The sequence below is a fragment of the Mobula birostris genome, chromosome 13, assembly GCF_030028105.1.
Source record: "Mobula birostris isolate sMobBir1 chromosome 13, sMobBir1.hap1, whole genome shotgun sequence".
NCBI classification, from domain to species: domain Eukaryota; kingdom Metazoa; phylum Chordata; class Chondrichthyes; order Myliobatiformes; family Myliobatidae; genus Mobula; species Mobula birostris.
The window spans coordinates 7,650,654-7,671,736 of NC_092382.1; the positions used below are offsets into that span (position 1 = coordinate 7,650,654).

Consider the following 21,083-nt stretch of genomic DNA (forward strand, 5'->3'; position numbering starts at 1 on the left):
ACGGGCAACATCAGCAGAATCCCCCGGACATGCTCTCAGTGGACACATTATTAGCTACAGGAGGTACATGGTAAAATGCCCACTGAGTGGAGAATTTGCTATTTTTATCTACGGTCAGTGAGAATTACCACAATATTTGTTAATATAAATATCATTTCCAGATCTACCTCGTCTTCGCTAAAAAAAAATACGCGTACAGAATAATAAAGCAGACAGATCCGTAAAGCCTTGCAAGTTCAACGATAATATTGACATGGTAGAAATATTAGAAATGCTGTCTTTACAAGTGTGCTTATTAAAACACCATAACACTGCCGAATACAGTCCATGCTCCTACCTGACGCAGAACTCCTGGGTCTGGTTTCAGGGAATCCAAGTATCTGAATTTTCTGGACACTAACAGTAAGTGAACACACCCTGAGCAATGTTCAGTTGATAACTCGCTCATAAACCTGAACTTCCCCCTATTCAGCAGGTAACGCCACACCTTACTCCATAACGCTTGAGTTAATCCACACAAAGACTCACCTTGCTTGAGTAAGTCTTTCTAACTTGTGGTCCGACCCAGAATTAATACTACCGTGTGCAAAATTTTACCACCTCCAGAGAGGAATCACAATCCGCATCCCGGTTCTGTTCGGTTGGTGCCGTCGCTTTGAGTTATTGTTCACCTCGGGACCAGTTTATTGTCAGGTTATAAACTCCAGCAACAGCTCAGGGCAAAGATCGCTGTTGGTTTATTGCACAAAGTCAGCAGAAGGAAAGGAGCCGTGAAGTCTGATGAAATATTCTGCATTTGGTGTTTGTTGTTTCCCTTTTGAACACTGAATATTCTCTTTCTCCAGATTTAACTGTGCCCCAGGCATCAGGAACTGACTTCGAAGTCAGTCTGTTTGTAAAGAGCCATTTTTAACAGATGTTGGCAGTTAGATCATTCCAGTAATGGGCCGATTGTGGAGCAACTGTACCGAGATAACCCCCCCACCCCCCCCGAGATAACAACCAGTCAAAGTCGACAGCAAGATGAAGTCAGATCCCGGTGTGGGGGGTGGGGAGACTTGCGTTTTAAAATAACTAAATGGACGTTTAATTTGATTTCCGAAGGAAAACAAAATCAATCATGCGATTCGCCCGGCTGCGCCGTGTTACTGGTGGAATGGGAAGCGGGCTGTTTGTTTCCAGTTGTGTCACAAATTCTCAATTTTTTGGGGGAGGACCTTCTAGGCTGAAACTGTTTCCTATAGTTTTAATCGGTGCAGTGTCTCGTTGTTCAGTATCTTGAAAAAACAGCTGATATACTAATGTAAACCAGAATTGCCATCGGAGTCTACACACTGTGTATTAGACAACAGAAGACCTCTCATTCCTGCAGTCTTTAAATCCTTGTAAACTGACCACTCTGACAATGTGGACCATAGGGAGCCCTTTCTCTAAAACCCAGGGGATCATTCAGACAGCTGATCGCTGAGAGGAATTATGCTGTTGATTGTTAAAATTTTCCCAGAGCCGGATGAATAGAATTGATGTGGAGGCCGGGAGTGTCACAGAGAACAGGCCGGACAGCCGAGCCCTCTCCGTTGTCCTTCCAGCTTCCGACCAGTGGCGGCGATGTGGGGACCTGCGGCCACGGGGGACTCTGCGGGGATCCCTTCTTAATTCCCCAGGAATATTCTGACAGTGTGGATATGATTTCAATATCCATGGATGTATCAATATCCAGCAAATTGTTCCTTTCAACTAACCCCACCCACTTCCCAATACGCGAGCTCTCGCTGATCTTTCGTAGTCATGGCAACGCATAAATTGCGTTAAGAACTCAGCAGTCCTGGCAGCACCCGTAGAGGGAAATAAACAGTTGACATGTCGGGCCGAAACACTTCACCAGGACTGGAAAGGAAGCAGGAAGGGCCAGGAGATTGATTGATTGATTCGGGACGTGCGGATTGTAGCGCTGTGAGACTCGGTCAGTGTCTCAGCAGCTGCCTTTCCACGCTCATTCCTCACACAGGGTGTGGCCTTTCTGCTGAAATTTATTCCAATTTATCCCACAATTCACTCTCATTAGGGACTGAGCAAAGTCGTTTTAACGCTTTCTCCTGCAGGGAAACCGATAAAACCTATACCCTGCTATAGAAGACACCATTTACATCTGATGCTGTAACCAAGCAGCGTTCAGTACGGTCTCGGGTAACCACAGTCTGACCTCCTGGATGGGCGACAATGAACCTGGATCAGTGTGCTTAACCTGCACGGATGAGGCATCAATTGACATTTTCCGACACCAGTAGAGCTAAATAATTTACACGTCACCTGACGACAGTTGTCCGGCTGATTTCCCAAATAAAATATTAAAAAAAAATAAGTTTTCTTAAAGGGTCTCAGTGTGAGTCCGGGAGCGCGAGGGTAACGAGCTCTGCGAGAACGTGCGTGTCGGGCAGTGGGCTGGGCGGGGCCGTGAGTTTGAACACGAGATCCCCAGGGTGTCTGCGCCGGGATTAACAGCGAACGGGGAGCGTGTCTCTCGGTCCGATACCGTGATGTTCAGCTCACCTAGTTAGTCAAAATTTCGACCCCCGAACGCAGCTAGGGCACATAAAATACGCACAAAGCTGGACATAGATAATTAATGTCTGATTTTAGTTCAAATACAAAAAAAATCATGTTTCCCTTCGCATGCAGTCATTATACCAATTTACGTTAATTGAATTGTCAGAGCTTTTCGAGTCAACATAGCAACACGCATAACTGGACCACACGGGCCCCTCGAAACTGCTGCAGCAGATCATGAAATCATGGCTGATCAGATCTAAAATTTCATTACGTATTCCCCCATGTCCATCCCAGTAACACTTCAAACCCGTTGTTTATCAAGAATCTCGGCCTTAAGCAGTCTTTGCTTCCACTGGCCATTGACAGGAGGATTTCAAATTGCTCACAATCGACACAGGAACAATAGATGTATTGGACTGAAATAAGAAACTCTGAAAACGGAACGTGTGTTCGCTGTACAGCTCCCGCACCTTTGCTTTGAAACAGAAGGCCATTGTTCTGGAGCTGATCTTAATCTTTACCTAACCTGGGGAAAATGTAAATCATGCAAGCAGGCAACAGTTGGAACACAAAAGGCACCACAGCCAGAAGTGGCTTAAAAAAGACAAATATCCCCTTGATTGCAGATCCAAAGCACAGACAACTGGTTGTTTCGAAATAAATATCAGAAGCTGAATTATTCTCAACATAATTCCCCAGAATATTCTGACAGTGTTGATGCTGTATATCTTTTCTTACAAATAACCCCATCCACCGCCCCACGCGGATCTCTCGTAACCATGGTAACAGACACAACACCGGAGGAACTCAGCAGGTCAGGCAGCTCTATGGATGGGTGTAAATAGTCGACGTTGCGGACTGAGTCCCTTCATCAGGACTGGAATGGAAAGGGGAAGAGGGCAGATGGTTGACTGATTTGGAAGGTGCGGCTTGTTGTTCTGTGAGACTCGGTGCTCAGGGTCTGTGTGCAGGCAGCTGCCTGTCCCGGCACATTCCTCAGAACAGGGAGCGGCCGTTCCGCTGAACTCAACTCCAAACCGGTTCGACAAAATACCGTCATTCAAGAGTGAAGAAAGTTTAACCCTTCCTGCTACAGAGAAGAGCGACAGAACCAATGACGAGATATAAAATACATAAGCTGGGCTCTCGAAGGTCGACTTTACTCTTTTCCATAGATGCTGCCTGGCCTGCAGATTTCCTCCAGCATTTTGTGTGCATTGCTCGGATTTCCAGCATTTGCTGATTTTCTCTTGTTTCTGACGGGTGACGGGTCACTGCCCCGTAGGATGTTTCATATGTCACTACCGGGGTGAAAGATGCCTTCTGCTCGCACTTAGTAGAAACCACCCTGGAGAGTATTTCTGATTGACGGCAACGACGTCGTTTCTCTTAATCCATTTGGACAGTAATTGACTCGTTAACATCAACATGTCAGTGCTCCCTTCTCCCACTAAATTCACTCCCGATCCCGACCAAAGCCGAGCCTCGCTGTACACACTAAATGGTTGCGCAGAATCATAGTCAACACTTACCTCTGATGTTGTAACCGGACGGCATTCACTGTGGTCCCGGGAAATCACAGTCTGACTACCCGGGTGACCGACAACGTTCCTGCAAAGGTGTTCTCACCCTGTACGGAGAGTTGAGTCTGAGCTGTTGCTCCCGAGGCCACTCGGCTGTGATGTGTCCGTCGCTCATTACAGATGAACAGGGCCGGGTGAACCGGGGTAGAGCGGGACTGCCGCAGTCCGGGTCACACTAACTCTCACCGGCTCAGGACGGGTCTGACAGCGGGAGTGGGATCAATGTAGCAACCATAAAGAGGGAAACAAACCGACTGCGTTAACCTTTCTGTCTGGAGTTCCGTGCAGATCTCTCCTTTTTCTTTCATACAACCACTGGGGCGGGGTTTCTCTGTTTAACTCAGCGAGTCCCAGGCTGCGAATTTGATCCAGCCCGGGTTCTGGGAGGGTCTGATCTCCGCCCCGTGTGTAAACAGGACTGTCCGGCGTAGCTATAGTTTCAGCAAAACGTCCCTCACCTGTTCAGGCACAGGGGATCGCATTTCTGCTGAAATTAAACCAAACACGTTCGACTATATATTTCCACCAATTTGAAAGAAAACTGGGAGAGATTATTGCATTTCCGTCCGGACAACTATTGTCCCAAGAAACCTCCTCGCCCACGGTTAACAGCGGGTTTCATTTCACAAGCAGAGGTTGTTGATCCACACCCCGCCGGAAATACTTGTAGAATTTATTTCTCTTAAAAGTAATTTATTCCAAATAGCCAGAAGTTTTACCGAGGGAGGGAGTGACGCACTCACTGAAAATTCACATACGTTGAAATGGCCGACAGGGAGGGAATGATGCTCTGATAGAAAATGAGCACGGGGGGAGGGGGGAGTTGTGTGCTGATTAAAAAGGAAGCCTGACTCCTCTCTATCTGCTGACCTAACCCTCACTTTCCCCATACCTCTACCCATCTATCCTATCTATACTCCTCATGATTTTGCAGACCTCCATCAAATCTTCTGCGTTCCAAGCAATAAAGTCGTGACCTATTCAATCTTCCCTTATAACTTGGGCCCACCAATCACGGCAACAACATCCTTGTAAATTTTCGGTATACTCTGTCACCCTTATTTACATTTTTCCTGTGGGTGTGTTACGTAAGCTGCACACGATACTCCAGATCAGGCCTCATAACCATCTTAAATCATGCGATCTCATGTACTGAATACTTAAATTTATGAAGACCAGTGTGCCAAATATTTCTTTACTACCTTATCCAGGTGTGCAGTCACTTTCAATGAATTGTGGACCTGCATTCCCGGTAGCCTTTGTTCTACGGCACTCCTCAGTTCCCTACCGTACACTGTGTAAGAGCTTCTCTGGTTGATCCTACCGGTGCAACAGCTCGCAGGCCTGCGTTCAATTCCATCTGCCATTATCAGCCCATTTCCCACCTGATGCAGATCCCGCTGCAAACTCTGATAGTCTTCCTCGCTTCAAATACACCCCAAACCATGGCGTCATCCGCAAACTTGCTGATCCGTTTCATCTGATTATCATCGAGATCATTGCCAATGTCTACTCCCATTTGCTACCTCACCTTGAATGCCAAGAGAATTAACTTTATTGGCCAGCATCCTACGCGGGACCTTGTCAAATGCCTAGCTAAAGTCCATATGGACAATATCTATTGCCCTGCCTTCATCAACTTTCCTGGTAACATTCCTTGAACCTCAATAAGATTTTCTAGAACATACAAAGTCATGTTGGATATCCCTAATCAGTCCTGTTTATTTAAATACTCGTATATCCGGCCCTTCCAATATCTTCACATGACTGACATCAGGTGCACTGGCCTATAATTTCCTGGTTTAATTCTGGAGCCTTTTTTAAACAGCGGATCAAAATTAGCCATCCTCCAATCCTCTGATACCTCCCCTGTCTTTGAGAATAATATAAACATATCGGCTACGTCTCTGCAATTTCTGCACTCTCCTCCATCGGGGTCCAAGGGATCAAGCTGTCAGTCGCTGGGGATTTATACAGTCGAATTTGCCCAATATGCCAAACATCCATGGACCCACTTCTCCTTTGCTTAATTCTATAGATTCTTTTCCCAAGTGAACACAGAAGCAAAAATCCACTTAAGAACTGCTCTGTCTTTTACGGGTCCATGCAGACATTACCATTCTGATAATCCAGACGATCAGTTGTGTCCCATGCAATCCTTTGGCTTGTAAAATATCTGTATAATCCCTCACCTTGTCTGCTATGACAGCCTCATGCCACCCCATAGCCTTCTGGGTTTCTTTCCTCAATGTTATCTTGCATTTCCTCGACTCCATAATTACCTTATTTTTTCCTACCTGCCTACACCTGTTATGCACCAATTTGCTTTCTATACCAGGGCCTCACTATCTCTTGAAAAACTGGCAAATTTACCTTTTATTCGGACAGACACATAAATACCTTGAAGTCGACAAATTGTATCTTTCAAGGTCTCCCACTTACCAAGTATTCATTTGTCAGAATATAGCCAATTCACACTAGTCAGATCCTTTCTGATACCATCAAAATTGGTCTTTCTCCAATTTAGCATCTCAGCCCACGGAGCAGATTGATGTTCTCAGCTGCGTATATTTCAATGCAACAAGTATTGAAGGAAAGACAGATGAGCTTAGATCATGGATCAACACGTGGAATTCTGATATTGTCACCATGATTGAGACTGGCTTGCAGAGCGCTGGCAGCTCGATTTTCTGGGGTTATGTTGTTTTATACGCAGCTGAGAACATTAATCACAACATGGTTAACCTTCGATTCCTGACTTTGTTTGAGGTGTTAACAACATCCGTTTGAGAAGCTTGGATAGGTACGTGGATGGGAAGGAATGGAGGGCAGGTCAATGGGTCTCGATGGATTAACAGTTCGACACGGAGACCTCGAACTGTGCACAGAAAACTCCCGGTGTGGGAAGGGAGAATAGGAATCATTCGCAGTAAAGCAGCCGGTTGCGAAAAGATCTCCATGTGGGATTGGAGACCCGGAAACGTGCGTGGTAAACACCCCTGCTGTGGAATACCAAGACCGGGAACCACAATCTCACGGTAGGTTTGTTCAGTAACTTCTGATCAGCTATGATGAGCATCCTTGCCATTGTGGATGAATAAATATTTAATCCAATACTTCTGGCCTCCCTCACTCGTCTTTGCCTCCTCATCACCGCTCTTCACCCTGCTCTCTTCTCCATGCCTCCACCTCACCCTCCACACTCGCCCCACTCTACTCGCCACCCATCAACCTCGCCGTCCTTTCTCATCATCCCCCCTAGTGCTCACCCTCCTACCCCTCCGCACCCCACACCTTCACTCCTTCTACCTCAATCCAGTCTCCCTGACTGCTCTGTTATTGATGTCATTCTCACTCGCCCGTCTTTCCTCATTGTCCAACTCAGTCACACATCCTCCTCAATGCACAGCCCACCGCCCCTCCCTACTCACTGCTGATATCACTCACCCCTCCCTCCTTGCCAACCTAGTCACACTCCTCCTTATTAGCTGTACCTCTCGCTCATACATTCCTTCTTCGACATCGCACTCACTCACTCCCTCCTGGACACCACTTATTCCACTTTCCCCTCCTACTCCGCTTAACCCTATCTCCTACTCCCTGTCATTCCCTCACTCTCCCCACCATTTACTCCTTCCGCACTCTCGCTCCTCTCTCTCTCTTTGCCTCTTTCCTTCATCCTCTCTCCTATTCCACTCCCCTCTCTCTACTCCTCCCATTACCTTCTCACCCTCCATCCATCCCTCTCAATCCCTTTCTCTCAGTCACTCTCCCCACGCTTTACCCCCTTTGTTCCTCCGTTTCTCCGCCCTTTCTTTCCCTCTCCGACCCTCTCACCCTCTCTGTCCCTCTCTCTCCTCTTTCTAGACCTCTCATCCTGCTTTCCTTCTCCCCACCGCACTCCCCCTCTTTGCACCTTCCCCCTTCTTTCCCTCCCCACGTCTCACTCTGTTAGTCCACCTCTCTCTTGCCCTCTTCCCTTATCCCCCATCTCTCACTCCCACTCTCTCTACTTCCCCCTCTCCAGTTTCCACACACTCACCCTGCCCTTCTCCTTACCCTGCTCTCTCCATCACTCTCCTTCTTAACCTCACAGTCTCCCCCTTGCACTCACCCTTACATCAACAGCAATTAAACGTTTAGTGGGATCTGTGACTGCGAACGCTGCAGGTTCCATACCCGAGGGTAATGTTCTTTAATTTAAAAAATGTCCCAGTTGGGAATGGCACGGACTGGTTTAAATGAAGGAATCTTGAAACAAAAAGCAACTACGGATGATGAGAGTTGAGGTAAAAATAAAATTTTGTAAACTCACAGAAAACAGGGCAGCAAATTTAACTGGTAACGTGACAGGTTCGAGACCCTAGTTCATGTTCTTTATATCATATTAAAGGCTCTATCATTCTACACTTCAGCAGAAATGGTTACATACAATATTAAAGTGACTTCATTCACACTCCATTGAGAGTGATTGGTTGAACCGGTTACATTTGATTTCAGCAGTTGTGAAGAAAGTGTATGTGGCAGTTTGCAATGACGTCAAAACGCTGTTGGACTATTCTTGGGGAATCATTCAACTTTTGCCATTTATCAAAAGTTCCTGTTAAAAGAAAGGACGGGGATGAAAAGACAAGAGAACATTAGATGGCCGGGGGGGGGGCGGGGAGGTGATACATTTGGTCAGGAAGGAAAATGAAACGTACGTAATGCTTCAGATGTTAGGATCAAACAAAACAGACGAGGAGTGTAAAGACACCAGAACATAACTGAAAAAGGGAATTACGAAAGACAAGAGGGGGTCATGAAAAATTCTTGTTAAGTTCGATTAAGGTGAATCCTAAGGCATTCTATACATTCATCAAGATCAGGAGAATAACTAGGGAGAGAACCCTAATGCATTCTCTTCAGTAGCCAGCTCTAATCACGTCAGGCAGGCACCAACCGCATCATTCACAAAGCTACATGTCATATTATAACAAAAAACACCTCAGAAGTAATTTCTTTGGAAAGGATCTCCATTTTAGCAGATGACCTGAAGCATTGTTGTGCCTATTTTAAAACACAGAAAGCAAAGCAACTTTATCTCACAAAATAGAGGATATAAAACAGTTCCACAAAATGGCAGCTTCCATCTCCAAGCACGTGGCAGGAGCAAAGACAATTCACCTGTCTGCTTCCACTGTCCTTGACCCATTCGAGTTCGACATTTTCTTCCAGATATTAAAACCACCATGGCCAACAAATTGACAAGAATGAGTTGAATTGTTCAATTTCCATGTTAAATGGTTAAAATAATACGTTCCAATCATCACTGTCATTCTGCATTTATTATAAAATTACATCACAGCAACGTGTACCAACATCTCTGCAGATCCAGAGTCAACTGTTGAGATATTAGTCAAATTAACCTTATACAGACAGGCTGCAGTCGGGACAGCAGTAGACAGTCCAGATACATATAACTCATGACCTGGCCAAACGGTTCTCGCCCCGGATAACCACGCCCTTGCGATACTAAATCCGATCACTGTTGCCCCATTCTACGCCCCATCCTGCGACACTGATGGCATTACTAATGTCTCAGACCGAGCCCAACCCGGTTCTCTGAATACCATTACTGGTGTTCCATTCTACATCCCAACCTGGGACAGTGATGGCATTACTAGTGTCTCGGACCGAGCCCCACCCGGTTCTCTGATTGCCATTACTGGTGTTCCATTCTACATCCCAACCTGGGACACTGATGACATTACTAGTGTCTCGGACCGAGCCCCACCCGGTTCTCTGATTGCCATTACTGGTGTTCCATTCTACATCCCAACCTGGGACACTGATGGCATTACTAGTGTACCTTACTGAGACTAATCCTGGGGCACGAATGAGATCGTGGGAAAAATATTTGTTTTTCCATCGATTTCGGGAGAGTGAGGAAGTGGTGGGTGCAGTCGTCACACAGATTTACAAGGGATTTCAGCCACCCCAGAACAACAAGAGTTGTGTTCTATGAATGTTTCGGAGATGCGGTCATTTTTGCTGCAGTTGGAAGTTTCCACATCCCTTAAAAGGGTAACAATCATACCAGTGCCCAAGAAGAGCAGCATGAGCTGTATTAAGGACTATCATCCATAGTACTCACACTACTCTGAGAGGTTTGCGATGGCTACAATTAGCTCTTCTCTCAGCAAGGACTTTGGCCCATTGTCATTTACCGGTATCCACAATAGGCAACAATGCGATTTCATCGGCTCATCACGCCGCTTTGGATTACTTTGACAATACGAATACTTATATCAGAATGCTGTTTCTCGACCAGAGGTCAGCCTGTAACGCAATTATTCCTAGAGATCTGATCAAAAGGCTCAAACCGCTGGACCTTTCTACATCCCTCTGCAATTGGATCCTCGATTTTCTCACCAGGAAACCACAATGTGTGCCGATCTCCACCTCGCTGACAATCAGTACTGGTGTACCTTAAGGATTTGCGCTTCGCCCACAGCTCTACTCCCTCGACACCCATGACAATGCGGCTAGGCTCAGCTCAAATACTGTCTATGAATCTGCTGGCGACACAACTATTGTTGGCACAATTTCAGAAGGTGAGGAGAAGGCAGACAGGAGCGAGATAAATCACCTAAATGAGTGGTGAAGCAGCAACAACCTTGCACTCAGTGTTGGCAAGGCCAAAGGACTGACTGTGGACATCAGAAATCGTAAGACGAGGTCACACACACACCAACAGTCATCGAGGGATCAGCAGCAGAACGGATGAGCAACTTCAAGTTCCTGCGTGTCAACATCTCTGAGGGTCTGTCCTGGGCTCAACATGTCGATACAGCTTCAAAGGAAACACGACAGCGGCGATATTTCATCTGGAGTTTTACGAGATTTGATATGTCACCAAGGACTCGCAGATCTCTACAGTTGCACTGTGGAAAGTATTCTAACCGGCTGCATCATCGCTCGGTGTGGTGTGGTAGGGTGGGGGGAGGGTTGGAGCATCATCCCTCGGTGTGGTGTGGTAGGGTGGGGGAGGGTTGGAGCATCATCGCTCGGTGTGGTGTGGTAGGGTGGGGGAGGGTTGGAGCATCATCGCTCGGTGTGGTGTGGTAGGGTGGGGTGAGGGTTGGAGCATCATCCCTCGGTGTGGTGTGGTAGGGTGGGGGAGGGTTGGAGCATCATCGCTCGGTGTGGTGTGGTAGGGTGGGGTGAGGGTTGGAGCATCATCGCTCGGTGTGGTGTGGTAGGGTGGGGGAGGGGTGGAGCATCATCTCTCGGTGTGGTGTGGTAGGGTGGGGGGAGGGGGGAGCATCATCGCTCGGTGTGGTGTGGTAGGGTGGGGGGAGGGTTGGAGCATCATCGCTCGGTGTGGTGTGGTAGGGTGGGGGAGGGGTGGAGCATCATCTCTCGGTGTGGTGTGGTAGGGTGGGGGGAGGGGGGAGCATCATCGCTCGGTGTGGTGTGGTAGGGTGGGGTGAGGGTTGGAGCATCATCGCTCGGTGTGGTGTGGTAGGGTGGGGGGAGGGGTGGAGCATCATCGCTCGGTGTGGTGTGGTAGGGTGGGGGAGGGGTGGAGCATCATCTCTCGGTGTGGTGTGGTAGGGTGGGGGGAGGGGGAGCATCATCGCTCGGTGTGGTGTGGTAGGGTGGGGGGAGGGGTGGAGCTACTGCACAGGATTGGAAGAGGCTGCAGAAAGTTGAGAATTCAGGCAGCTCCATCACGGTCAGTAGTCTCTGTAGCTTCCAGGACATCTTCATGGATAATGACTCAAATGTCAGCATCAATCATTAAGAACCCGCATCACCTGGGTCATGCGCTCTTCTCATTGATCCCATCAGGAAGGAGGTACAGGAGCTTGAAGGCACACATTCAACAGTTCAGGAACAAATTCCTTCCCTCTGCCACCCAATTTCCGAATTGGGAATTTCACTAATTTCTTTTTTTGCAATATTTATTTATTTAGTTTCACTTTTGCAGATACTTACTCTAATACTGTGTTGCCTATTATTATGTATTGCATTATACTGTCCCCACAAGGCAAACAATGTTCTGATGGTTCTGCGGGGATTAATTCCGCAGGGCACCAGTGGACAGAGACGCCACTTCCTGTGCTTTTCTCTGTTCCCCAATAAGAAACAAAGATCACATCCCCATCAGCGGTATCCAACAGAGGACGGAAGCCGCCATGGGATAGTAATGCCACTGTTCCGCTCGTCAGTGATGGGAAACAATCTCTTTCGATTCGCGTTTCGGAAAGTCGGTCTCTCGGCACTGCGGACTTGGGCCAGTGCTCACAGGTCATCTAAGCGTTTTCGAAGCAGACTCGCTAACTCTCCCTGAGAAGACACGGAGTGAAGACGCTTCTGCAGCAGCCCCAGGGGCATCAAGTCCTGGACTCGGACACTGGACACTGGCGAGAGGTACAATTCCACAAAGTCTTCCTCCACTTCATAAATTTCATGGTCATGAAAGTAATATCATTCCTTATTGGTCTATTCTGTTTTTTTTTATTTTGGCATAGAATTTAAATTGTTAACACCCTGCCCGCAGATTAATGTTCTGAGTGACGGAGAGGCTCGGGAACAGGAGTAAGGGTAAGGTGTTAGTGTGGGAGGGATACAGTAAATACAGATGGACGGACAGAAGGTAAAACGAAAGTCCTTGAGCCAAATCACACATTTCCCATTCTTCTAGGTCAAGGGATTAATCATCTAATCCCGCACTAGTCTAGTATTAAAGCCCATGTCGCGATTGTCGCAAAAGTCGGACCACAGCATCACCACAAATCCTATTTACAAATGCACTATGTTCCAGTGCTACCTCATGCCATGACCGGGCTACAGATAACCGGAGGCCCAGTGACTCAGCGCCATTCGGCGGAGCCTGATCCCGAGTCTTGCCCGACGTCGGCTACCTCGGCCTGAGTCGACGTAGTAGTGATCCCGCGTCCAACAGTATGGAGCCACTCACAATGTTTCTTATGTGTTCATATTTACTGCACTAAAGGAGCAAACCCAAAATATCTATTTCCCACAAAGGTTTACAACGCACACTCTAAAAAAATAATAGTGACAAATTGCGGTATCCTTGTCAATTGGCTCATCTGTCAATATGTAGCTGCAAAACTTCAAAAGCCACTTACCTTCACCCAATCGACAGATCTTATTTTGGGGTCTATGACACTGTACCCGTAAAAACCACAGAATGCTGGAGGAAATCATAGGTCAGGCAGCATCTATGGAGAGGGGTAGACATACGACGTTTCGGGTCGAGGGAATCCTCTTCATAGACGTTGCCAGGCCTGCCGACTTCCTCCAGCATTTCGCGTGCGAATCTCTATTTTTTTCTCGCATCTGCAGAATTTCTGGTGTTTACTACCTCCGTAGTCTCCTTTTCCCTGCTATGAGGTATTTAAAATCACATTTACTCTATATTACTACTACCTCTATATCTCGATTAAAGGACATTTGGAATCCTTAGTTAACATCTACGCCGAGTTTTCCCCTTTGAGCTGCTGTTCTTTCACAGCACCGTGTAATCTGTAATAATGAGCATCTAGACCCGGTCATCTCAAAATCACATCTCAGCAGTGCTATTAGGCCGGCCTCAGATGTGATGCTTTCGGAGTAGTACAGAAAACAATATTAATGTTTTCTGATGGATACCAGAAGAACTTAGACGACGGATATCATTTACTTGGATGTTCAGAAGGCGTTTGATAAGGTGTCACAGATGAGGCAGGTTAACAAGATAAAATCCGATGGCGTTACAGAAAAGATACTGGCATGGACAGTAGAATGCCTGACAAGCAAGAAACAACGGGTGGGAATGAAAGGGGTCATTTCTGGCTGGCTGCCGCTGATTAATGGTGTTTCTCACGGGGTCAGTATTTGGGACGGCTACTTTTCACATTGCTCGTCAATGATTTGGATAATGCAATTGATGGCTTTGAGGCAATGTTTCTGTATAATGCTGAGGAAGCAATGCGATTGCAACAGGGCTTAGGCAAATTGGAAGGATAGACATAAATGTGGCACATGGAATACACTGTTGGGAAATGTATGATAATGCATTTTGGTAAAAAGGAACAATAATGCATAGTATTATCTAAATGCAGAGAAGTTTCAAACATCCGAGGTGCAGATGGACTTAGGAGTCCTCGTGCAAGACTCCCCGAAAGTTAGTTAGCAGGTTGCGTCTTTGGGTAAAAGTAAATGCAATGCTGGTATTTGTACGAAGACGAATAGAATATAAAAACAATGAGATTATGCTGAGCCTTTATAAGACACCAGTTCAGCCGCACTTGGAGTACTGCAAACCGTTTTGGACTCCATATCTCAGAATGGCTGTGATGTCATTGGAGAGTCCAGAGGAAGTTCACGAGCATGATTCCGGGAATGAAAGGGTTAACATATGAGGAGCGTTTGGCAGATTTGGGCCTGTACTCAATGGAATTTAGAAGAATGCGTGTGGATCTGATTAAAACCTACTGAATGCTGAAAGTACTAGATAGGATGGATGTGGAGGGGATATTTCCGATGGTTACGGTACCCTGAATTAGAGGGCACAGCCTCAAACCTGAGGGGTGACCATTTAGAACAGAGATAAGGATGATTTTTTTTAATAGCCGGAGAGTAATAGATCTATGGAATACTTTGCCACGGACTGCAGAGGAGCGGGTCCGTGCGTATATTTAAGGTGGAAATTGATCGCTTGCTGAACGCACTGGGTATTAAAGGATATGGCGAGAAGGCAGGTGTATGGGGTTGACTGGGATTTGGGATCAGCCATGATGGAATAGCGGAGCGGAATCGCCTAATGCTGCTCCTCTGTCTGATGGTCTGAGGTTCAGGGGCCTGGAGATGCTGGATGTGCTGATAAATTGGCTTCGCCGTCGGCTTCGCAGGAGAGGCCAGCAAATGCTGAAAGATGGTTTGACCCTCTGACTGGAGACCAGTGGGTAGTGGGATGCCCCAGGGACCGGCGCTGGGTCGATTGTTGTCTATCATCCGTGTCAGCGGCCTGGATGATGTAATTTCCGCAATGATTGGCTTTGTTTCAGCTACGGGAAATTTACATATGTTGTAGTCTGTCCGCATTAAATTGATTTACGATAACTGTAGTCAGAGCTTTTCTTGTGAACATACCACACAGAAAGTGACCACTCAGCCCATCGAGCCTTCTACCCCACCGAGTGAAATCATGGTTTTCGTTTTGCAATACCGCCTGCCGCATTCTGTAACTGTTTCCCCAACCCCACCCCGACCTGTTTGCAATGATTCGAGGCCTTAAGCAAAATCAAAGTCTTTGCTTCTACATGACGTTGAGGAGATCAGCTCGAAACACCCACAATAAACACAGTCACAAAGAGGAAAGAACATGCATTCATCTGAAATGACAAGTTTGCAAACGGAACCCTTGTTGGCTAAACAGCTTTTCGCACGCTGGCTTTGAAAACGTAACCCCTGGTTCGAGAACTGCTTTTAACCATGACATAAATTGTGGAAAATCTCTCACGTGCAGACGGAAAACTACAGGATCGCTAACACCACCACCGCCCGAGGAGGGTTGCAATAGAAATGATGACTTCTTGGTCACTGATCCAAAACACAGATAACGTGCTGATTGGAAATAAAGATCCGAAATAAATAACAGAATCTGAATTAAGCTCACCTCAACTCAGCAAGAATGTTCTGCTCCGTGTCGATATATTTTCAAATGGTTTTCTGCTAACTTCATTCCAACCAGTCCAGCGACAGATATTTATTATCTATGGGGGAGGGCCGGGTGTTGCTGTTCTGTGAGACTCACAGCGCGATTTTCTGTGTGTAAGCGGCTGCCTGTCCACAGGGCGGATCCTCTGCTGAAACCAAACAAACCAGTTCAACTCCACTGCAGCTGTGCACAAAGGTGGCTTAATATTGTATTTAATTATTTCTGTTACAGGAAAAAAAAACAATAAACACCCGTTGATATAGAAAATAAAGTTTCCCAGTGTCTGCAGTCTGAATGATTACTTGTTCCGATTGCGACCAGACTTTGTGAGATTCGAGCATTTAATTTTACCACAAACTGCCATCATTTGTAGTTTTCATATCATACTTTGCGATTTAATTAAATAAATTGCTCTGTGGCATTCTCCACCGTCACGTCCCGAACAGTAAAACAGTAACATCTCACGCTCACCCTGTTATTCTGGGTAGTTAGTTTTAATTGTGTGTGCGTGTATCTGTGTCTCTGTGTGTGACTGTGAGAGAGAGTGAGAAATCGGAGAAGGGACCCGGTCCTGCCCCGCGGGACATTTTGGATATTATTATCCGTGAACAAGTTTCAACTGTACTGCCTCAGTAGAAACCGCCCTAAAAAATGTGTATGACTGAAGGTAACGATGTCGCTTCTTTTAATGCATTTGGTGAATAATTACTTCGATGAACGTGTCAGAGCTGCCTTCGACCCTTGTATTCCCTCCTGATCCCGACAAAAGCCGAGCCCCGCTGTAAACGCACACTGATTTGCAGAATCGGAGACAACATTTACCTCTGATGTTGAATTCGGACTGTGTTCAGTGCTGTCCCGGATGACAAATGTGCCGGCTGTGCACCGAGAATTCAGTCTGTGATGCCGCTCCCGACCCTATTCGATTATAGAAAGTCAGTCGCTGATTACAGACAGACAGGTCCGGATGAGCCGGGGTTAATGGGGCAGTCCGCCGCTCTGGTCCCACACCTCCTCACCGGTCTGGTACAGGTCGGACAGCGAGAGGAGAGGGGACTAGGACAAACGCAGAAAACACAGACCGAATTACAGAGGCTGTGTGAACCTTCCTTCGCGGTCGCAAGTAGTTTCTGTCTGGATTTCCGTGCAGATCTCTCTTTTCCTGCTTATTCCTCTGACGCAACCAGCGGGGCGGAGCTTCTCCGTTTTATTCAGCCAATCCCAGGCTGTGAATTTGATCCAGCCGGGTTGAGGCTCCACCCTCTGTGTGAACGGGGCTGTCCGGCGCAGGGCGAGTTTCAGCACAAACACTCCACACCCGTCACAGCTATTTCGGCGAACCATTCTTTAAGGCGTTTCTGAGCAGGAAGGATTAATGAAGGAGAGGTGGCGTTACCAGTCAGAGAAACTGTCACGGCAGTGTTCCGTCAGGAGAAATTGTAGAAACCCGACTAGTGAGGCGTTCTGTGTGGAAATGAGAAATAAGTAAGGTATGGCCACGTTAATGGGGCTATATTAAAGACAACCCAACAGTCCTCGGGATTTAGAGGAACACATTTGTAAGATCCCAGACTGTTGCAAGAACCTTGTAATTGTTATAGTAGGTGATTTTAATTTTCCACATAATGGCTGGGAATCCCATATTGTAAATGAACTAGGTGGGATAGAGATTGTCAAACGTCTTCTTCATCGGGAAGCAGAAATCCCAACGAGCGAGCGTGAAATACTGAATCTGCAATGAAGCAATGGGGCAGGGCAGGGGACAAAAGTTTGTGTATGGGGACACTTTGTATCCACTGACCACGATGCCATAATGTGCACGTAAACATGTAAAATGTTAGGTCTGACCTGTGGGTTGAGATTCTATATTGGAGAAAACACAATTTTGATGTTATCAGAAAGGATTTGGCAAGTGTGGATTGGGACAGGCTGCCTTCTGGCAAAAGTGTACTTGGATGGTGTGAGGCCTTTAAAAAAATAAATGTTGGGACTACAAAGCCTGCAAGTGGCTGTCAGATGAAAGGGAAGAATAACACGTGTAGGAATATTGATAGCCAGGAGATATTGAGGCGCCGGTTAAAAGAGGAGAGGAGATGCACAGCAGAGAACGGCAAGTAGGATCACATGAGGTCCGTATGGAGTATAACAAGTGCAGGAGAACGCTCAAGAAAGAAATCCGGGAGGCTAAAAGAAGGCATGATGTTCCTCTAGTAGACAAGGTGAAGGAAAATCTTTGGGAATTCCACAAACATGTTCAGAGCAAAAGGATTGCAAGGGTTAAATTGGACCTTTGGAAGACCAGACTGATAATCGGATATAATCCGATGTTGCAGTATTTATGTGGAGTCAGGAAAATTACATTGGAATGAGAGAGTAGCTGGTCAAAGTAAATTGGATGGAGCTGCAGGCAGGAATGTCAGCAGAGCAGCAATGCAGTGCGTTTCTGGGGGAAAAAAAGAGGATTCTGCAGGACACGTGTATTCCAAAAATGAAGAAATACTCAAATTGCAAAATAGTACAACTGTGGCTGACAAGGAAAGTCAAAGCCATTGTAAAAGCAAAAGGAAGGGCACACAACAAAGCAAAAATTAGTCGGAAGATAGAGGACTAGGAAGTTTGTTTTAAAAAACCTACAGGTAACAACTAAAAATCACTAGAAGGAATCGAATGAAATATGAAAGTAAGCTAGAAAATAATATCAAAGTAGATAGTAAAAGTTTTTCAAGTATGTTAAAAATAAAAGAGAAATGATAGTGTAGTTGGTGACACAGGACAAGATAATCATGCCTGACGGACCTGTGGAATTCTTTGAGGAAATAACAAGTAGGATAGATAAAGGGGATGCTGTGGATGTTGTATATCTGGACTTCAGAAGCCTTTAACAAGATGCCACACATGAGGCTGCTTACCAAGTTAAGAGCCTATGGTATTGCAGGAAAGTTAATAAGGTGGTTGGAGCCTTGGCTGATTGGTAGGAGGCAGCAAGTGGGAATAAAAGGGTCATTTTTCTAGTTGGCAGCCAGTGACTAGTGGTGTTCCGCAGTGGTAGGTGTTGGAAGCATTTCTTTTCCTGCTGTATATTAAAAACTTAGATGGCAGAACAGATGGGTTTGTCGCCGAGTTTGCAGATGATACAAAGATTGGTAGAGAGGCAAGTAGAGTTCAGGAAACAGGTAAGATGCAGAAGGACTTAGACAGATTAGGTGAATGGGCAAGAAAGTGGCAAATGTTCGAACATGCATGGTCATGTACTTTGGTAGTAAAAATAAATGTGCGGACTATTTTTATACCGGGGAGAAAATCCAGCAATCTGAAATGCAGATGGACTTGGGAGTCCTTGTGCAGAACACCCAGAAGTGTAACTTGCAGGTTGAGTCAGTGGTGAAAAGGCAAATGTCATGTTAGCATTCATGTCAAGAGTTCTAGAGTACAAGAGCAACGATGAGACATAACAAGGCCCGGGTGAGGCCTAACCTTGAGTATTGTGAACAGTTTCGGTCCCTCGGCTTAGAAAGGATGTGCTGGAATTGGAGAGGGTCCGGAGGAGCTTCACAAGGACGATTCCAGGAATGAAAGGGTTATCACACGAGGAACGTTTGATGACTCTGGGTCAGCACGCACTGGAATCCAGAAGGATGGAGGGGGGCGGGCGGTGGGGGGAATCTCATTGAATCCTTTCTAATGTTGAAAGGCCGGGACAGAGTAGACGTGAAAAGGGCGTGGGGGAGTCCAGGACAAGAGGACGCAGCCTCAGGATAGACAGCCGCAGGGATCGGTGCTTTGTCGTTTGTTGTTTGCCATCTCTATCAATGATCTGGAGGATAATGTGAGCAGATTTGCGGATAGCACCAAGTATGGGACTGTAGTGGACAGTGAGGATGGCATCATGGCTTGCAGAAGGATCTGCATCAGCTGTAAAGATGGGCTGAAAAATGGCTGATGTAAATTAATACAGAAAACAGCAAGGTTTCGCACCTCTGTCGGACCAGCCAGGCTAGGTCTTACACAGTGAACGGTGGGGCACTGAGGACTGTGATTAAAGAAAGGGATCTGCGAACATAGAGCCATAATCCATTAAAAGCTGTGCCACAGGTAGATAGGGTGGTAAAGAAAGCTTTTGGCACGTTGCCATTCATACGTCAGTGTATTGAGTACAGGAGATAAAAAGTTATGTTGAAGTTGTATAATACGGTGGTGAAGTCTAATTTGGAGAATAGTGTGCAGTTTTGGCCACCTACCTGCAGGAAAGATGCAAGCAAATTTGAAGGAGTACAGAAAAAATACAAAAATGTTGCAGTGTCTGGGGGAATTTCAGTTATAAGGAAATGTTGAGCAGGGTAAGACTGGATTCCTTAGAAAGTGGAAGGGGGATTTGATAGAGGTATACACAATTACAAAGGGCATAGATGTGGTAAATGCAAGCAGGCTTTGTCTGTTTAGGTTGGGTAGGGCTACAATCAGGGTGAAATGTGAGAAGTTTATGGGGAACGTGAGAGGAAACAGAAACATAGATAACCTATAGCACAATACAGGCCCTTCGGCCCACAAAGCTGTACCTAACATGTACTTACTTTAGCAATTACCCAGGGTTACCTCCAGGTAATTGTTCTTCACTGAGAGGGTGGTGACAGGATGGAATGAACCTGCAGCACAAGTGGTGCAGGCGAGCTTGATTTCAACGTTCAGGCGAAGTTTGTATCGATACATGGATAGTGGGGATATGGAGGGTTATGATCCCGATGTAGGTCGGTGCGGGTAGGCAGTTTAACTGGTTTCGGTATTGACTAGATGGGCTGAAGGGCCTGTTTCCGTGCTGTCGTTTTATATGACTCTATGTTCCGGGACACGTAATTTCATCCTTCCTTCTAGAAACAAACCAAACCCGTTCGCCCGTGTACGAGTCAGGAATGTTTATGTCTATTCATTTATTGGTATCAGTATTAACTGATTATTGTATTTCAATCAGGGCAATTCTTGTCAAAAGAAACACCTTCGCCCTCGGTTAACCAGTGAGTTGTTGATTCACACTGCGCCAGAAAGATTTGAGAAATTTATCTTTCTTGAAAGACGCCCATTCCAAATGGTCAGAAACTGGACCCATGTAGGGAGTGACAGGTTGTTTGGGAATGAGCGCTGTTGAAGGTGCGATGGTAGTTGGATGTGGATTTGATTTCCAATAAGGAGACACATCTATTCTGTGAAAAAACCGCCTATTCGCATCGACCTGCCCCGACCCA

The 21,083-nt window shown here is 46.3% G+C and overlaps 1 protein-coding gene across 2 annotated transcripts in view; it reads right to left on the reverse strand.

Annotated features, from left to right (window-relative positions):
* LOC140208268 (NACHT, LRR and PYD domains-containing protein 3-like) overlaps positions 1 to 17,003 on the reverse strand; it is a 552,847-nt gene extending 535,844 nt beyond the window's left edge. The window contains exons 1-2 of one of the 2 annotated variants that reach the window (XR_011888711.1): positions 16,669 to 16,995; positions 15,805 to 15,994 (exon numbers count right to left, since the gene is read on the reverse strand). The gene's annotated coding sequence lies outside the window, so the exon portion shown is untranslated. Of the gene's footprint in view, positions 1 to 15,804; positions 15,995 to 16,668 lie in introns of both variants that reach the window. The other variant, XM_072276837.1, reaches the window with a different exon arrangement.
* Positions 17,004 to 21,083: the final 4,080 nt, after the last annotated feature.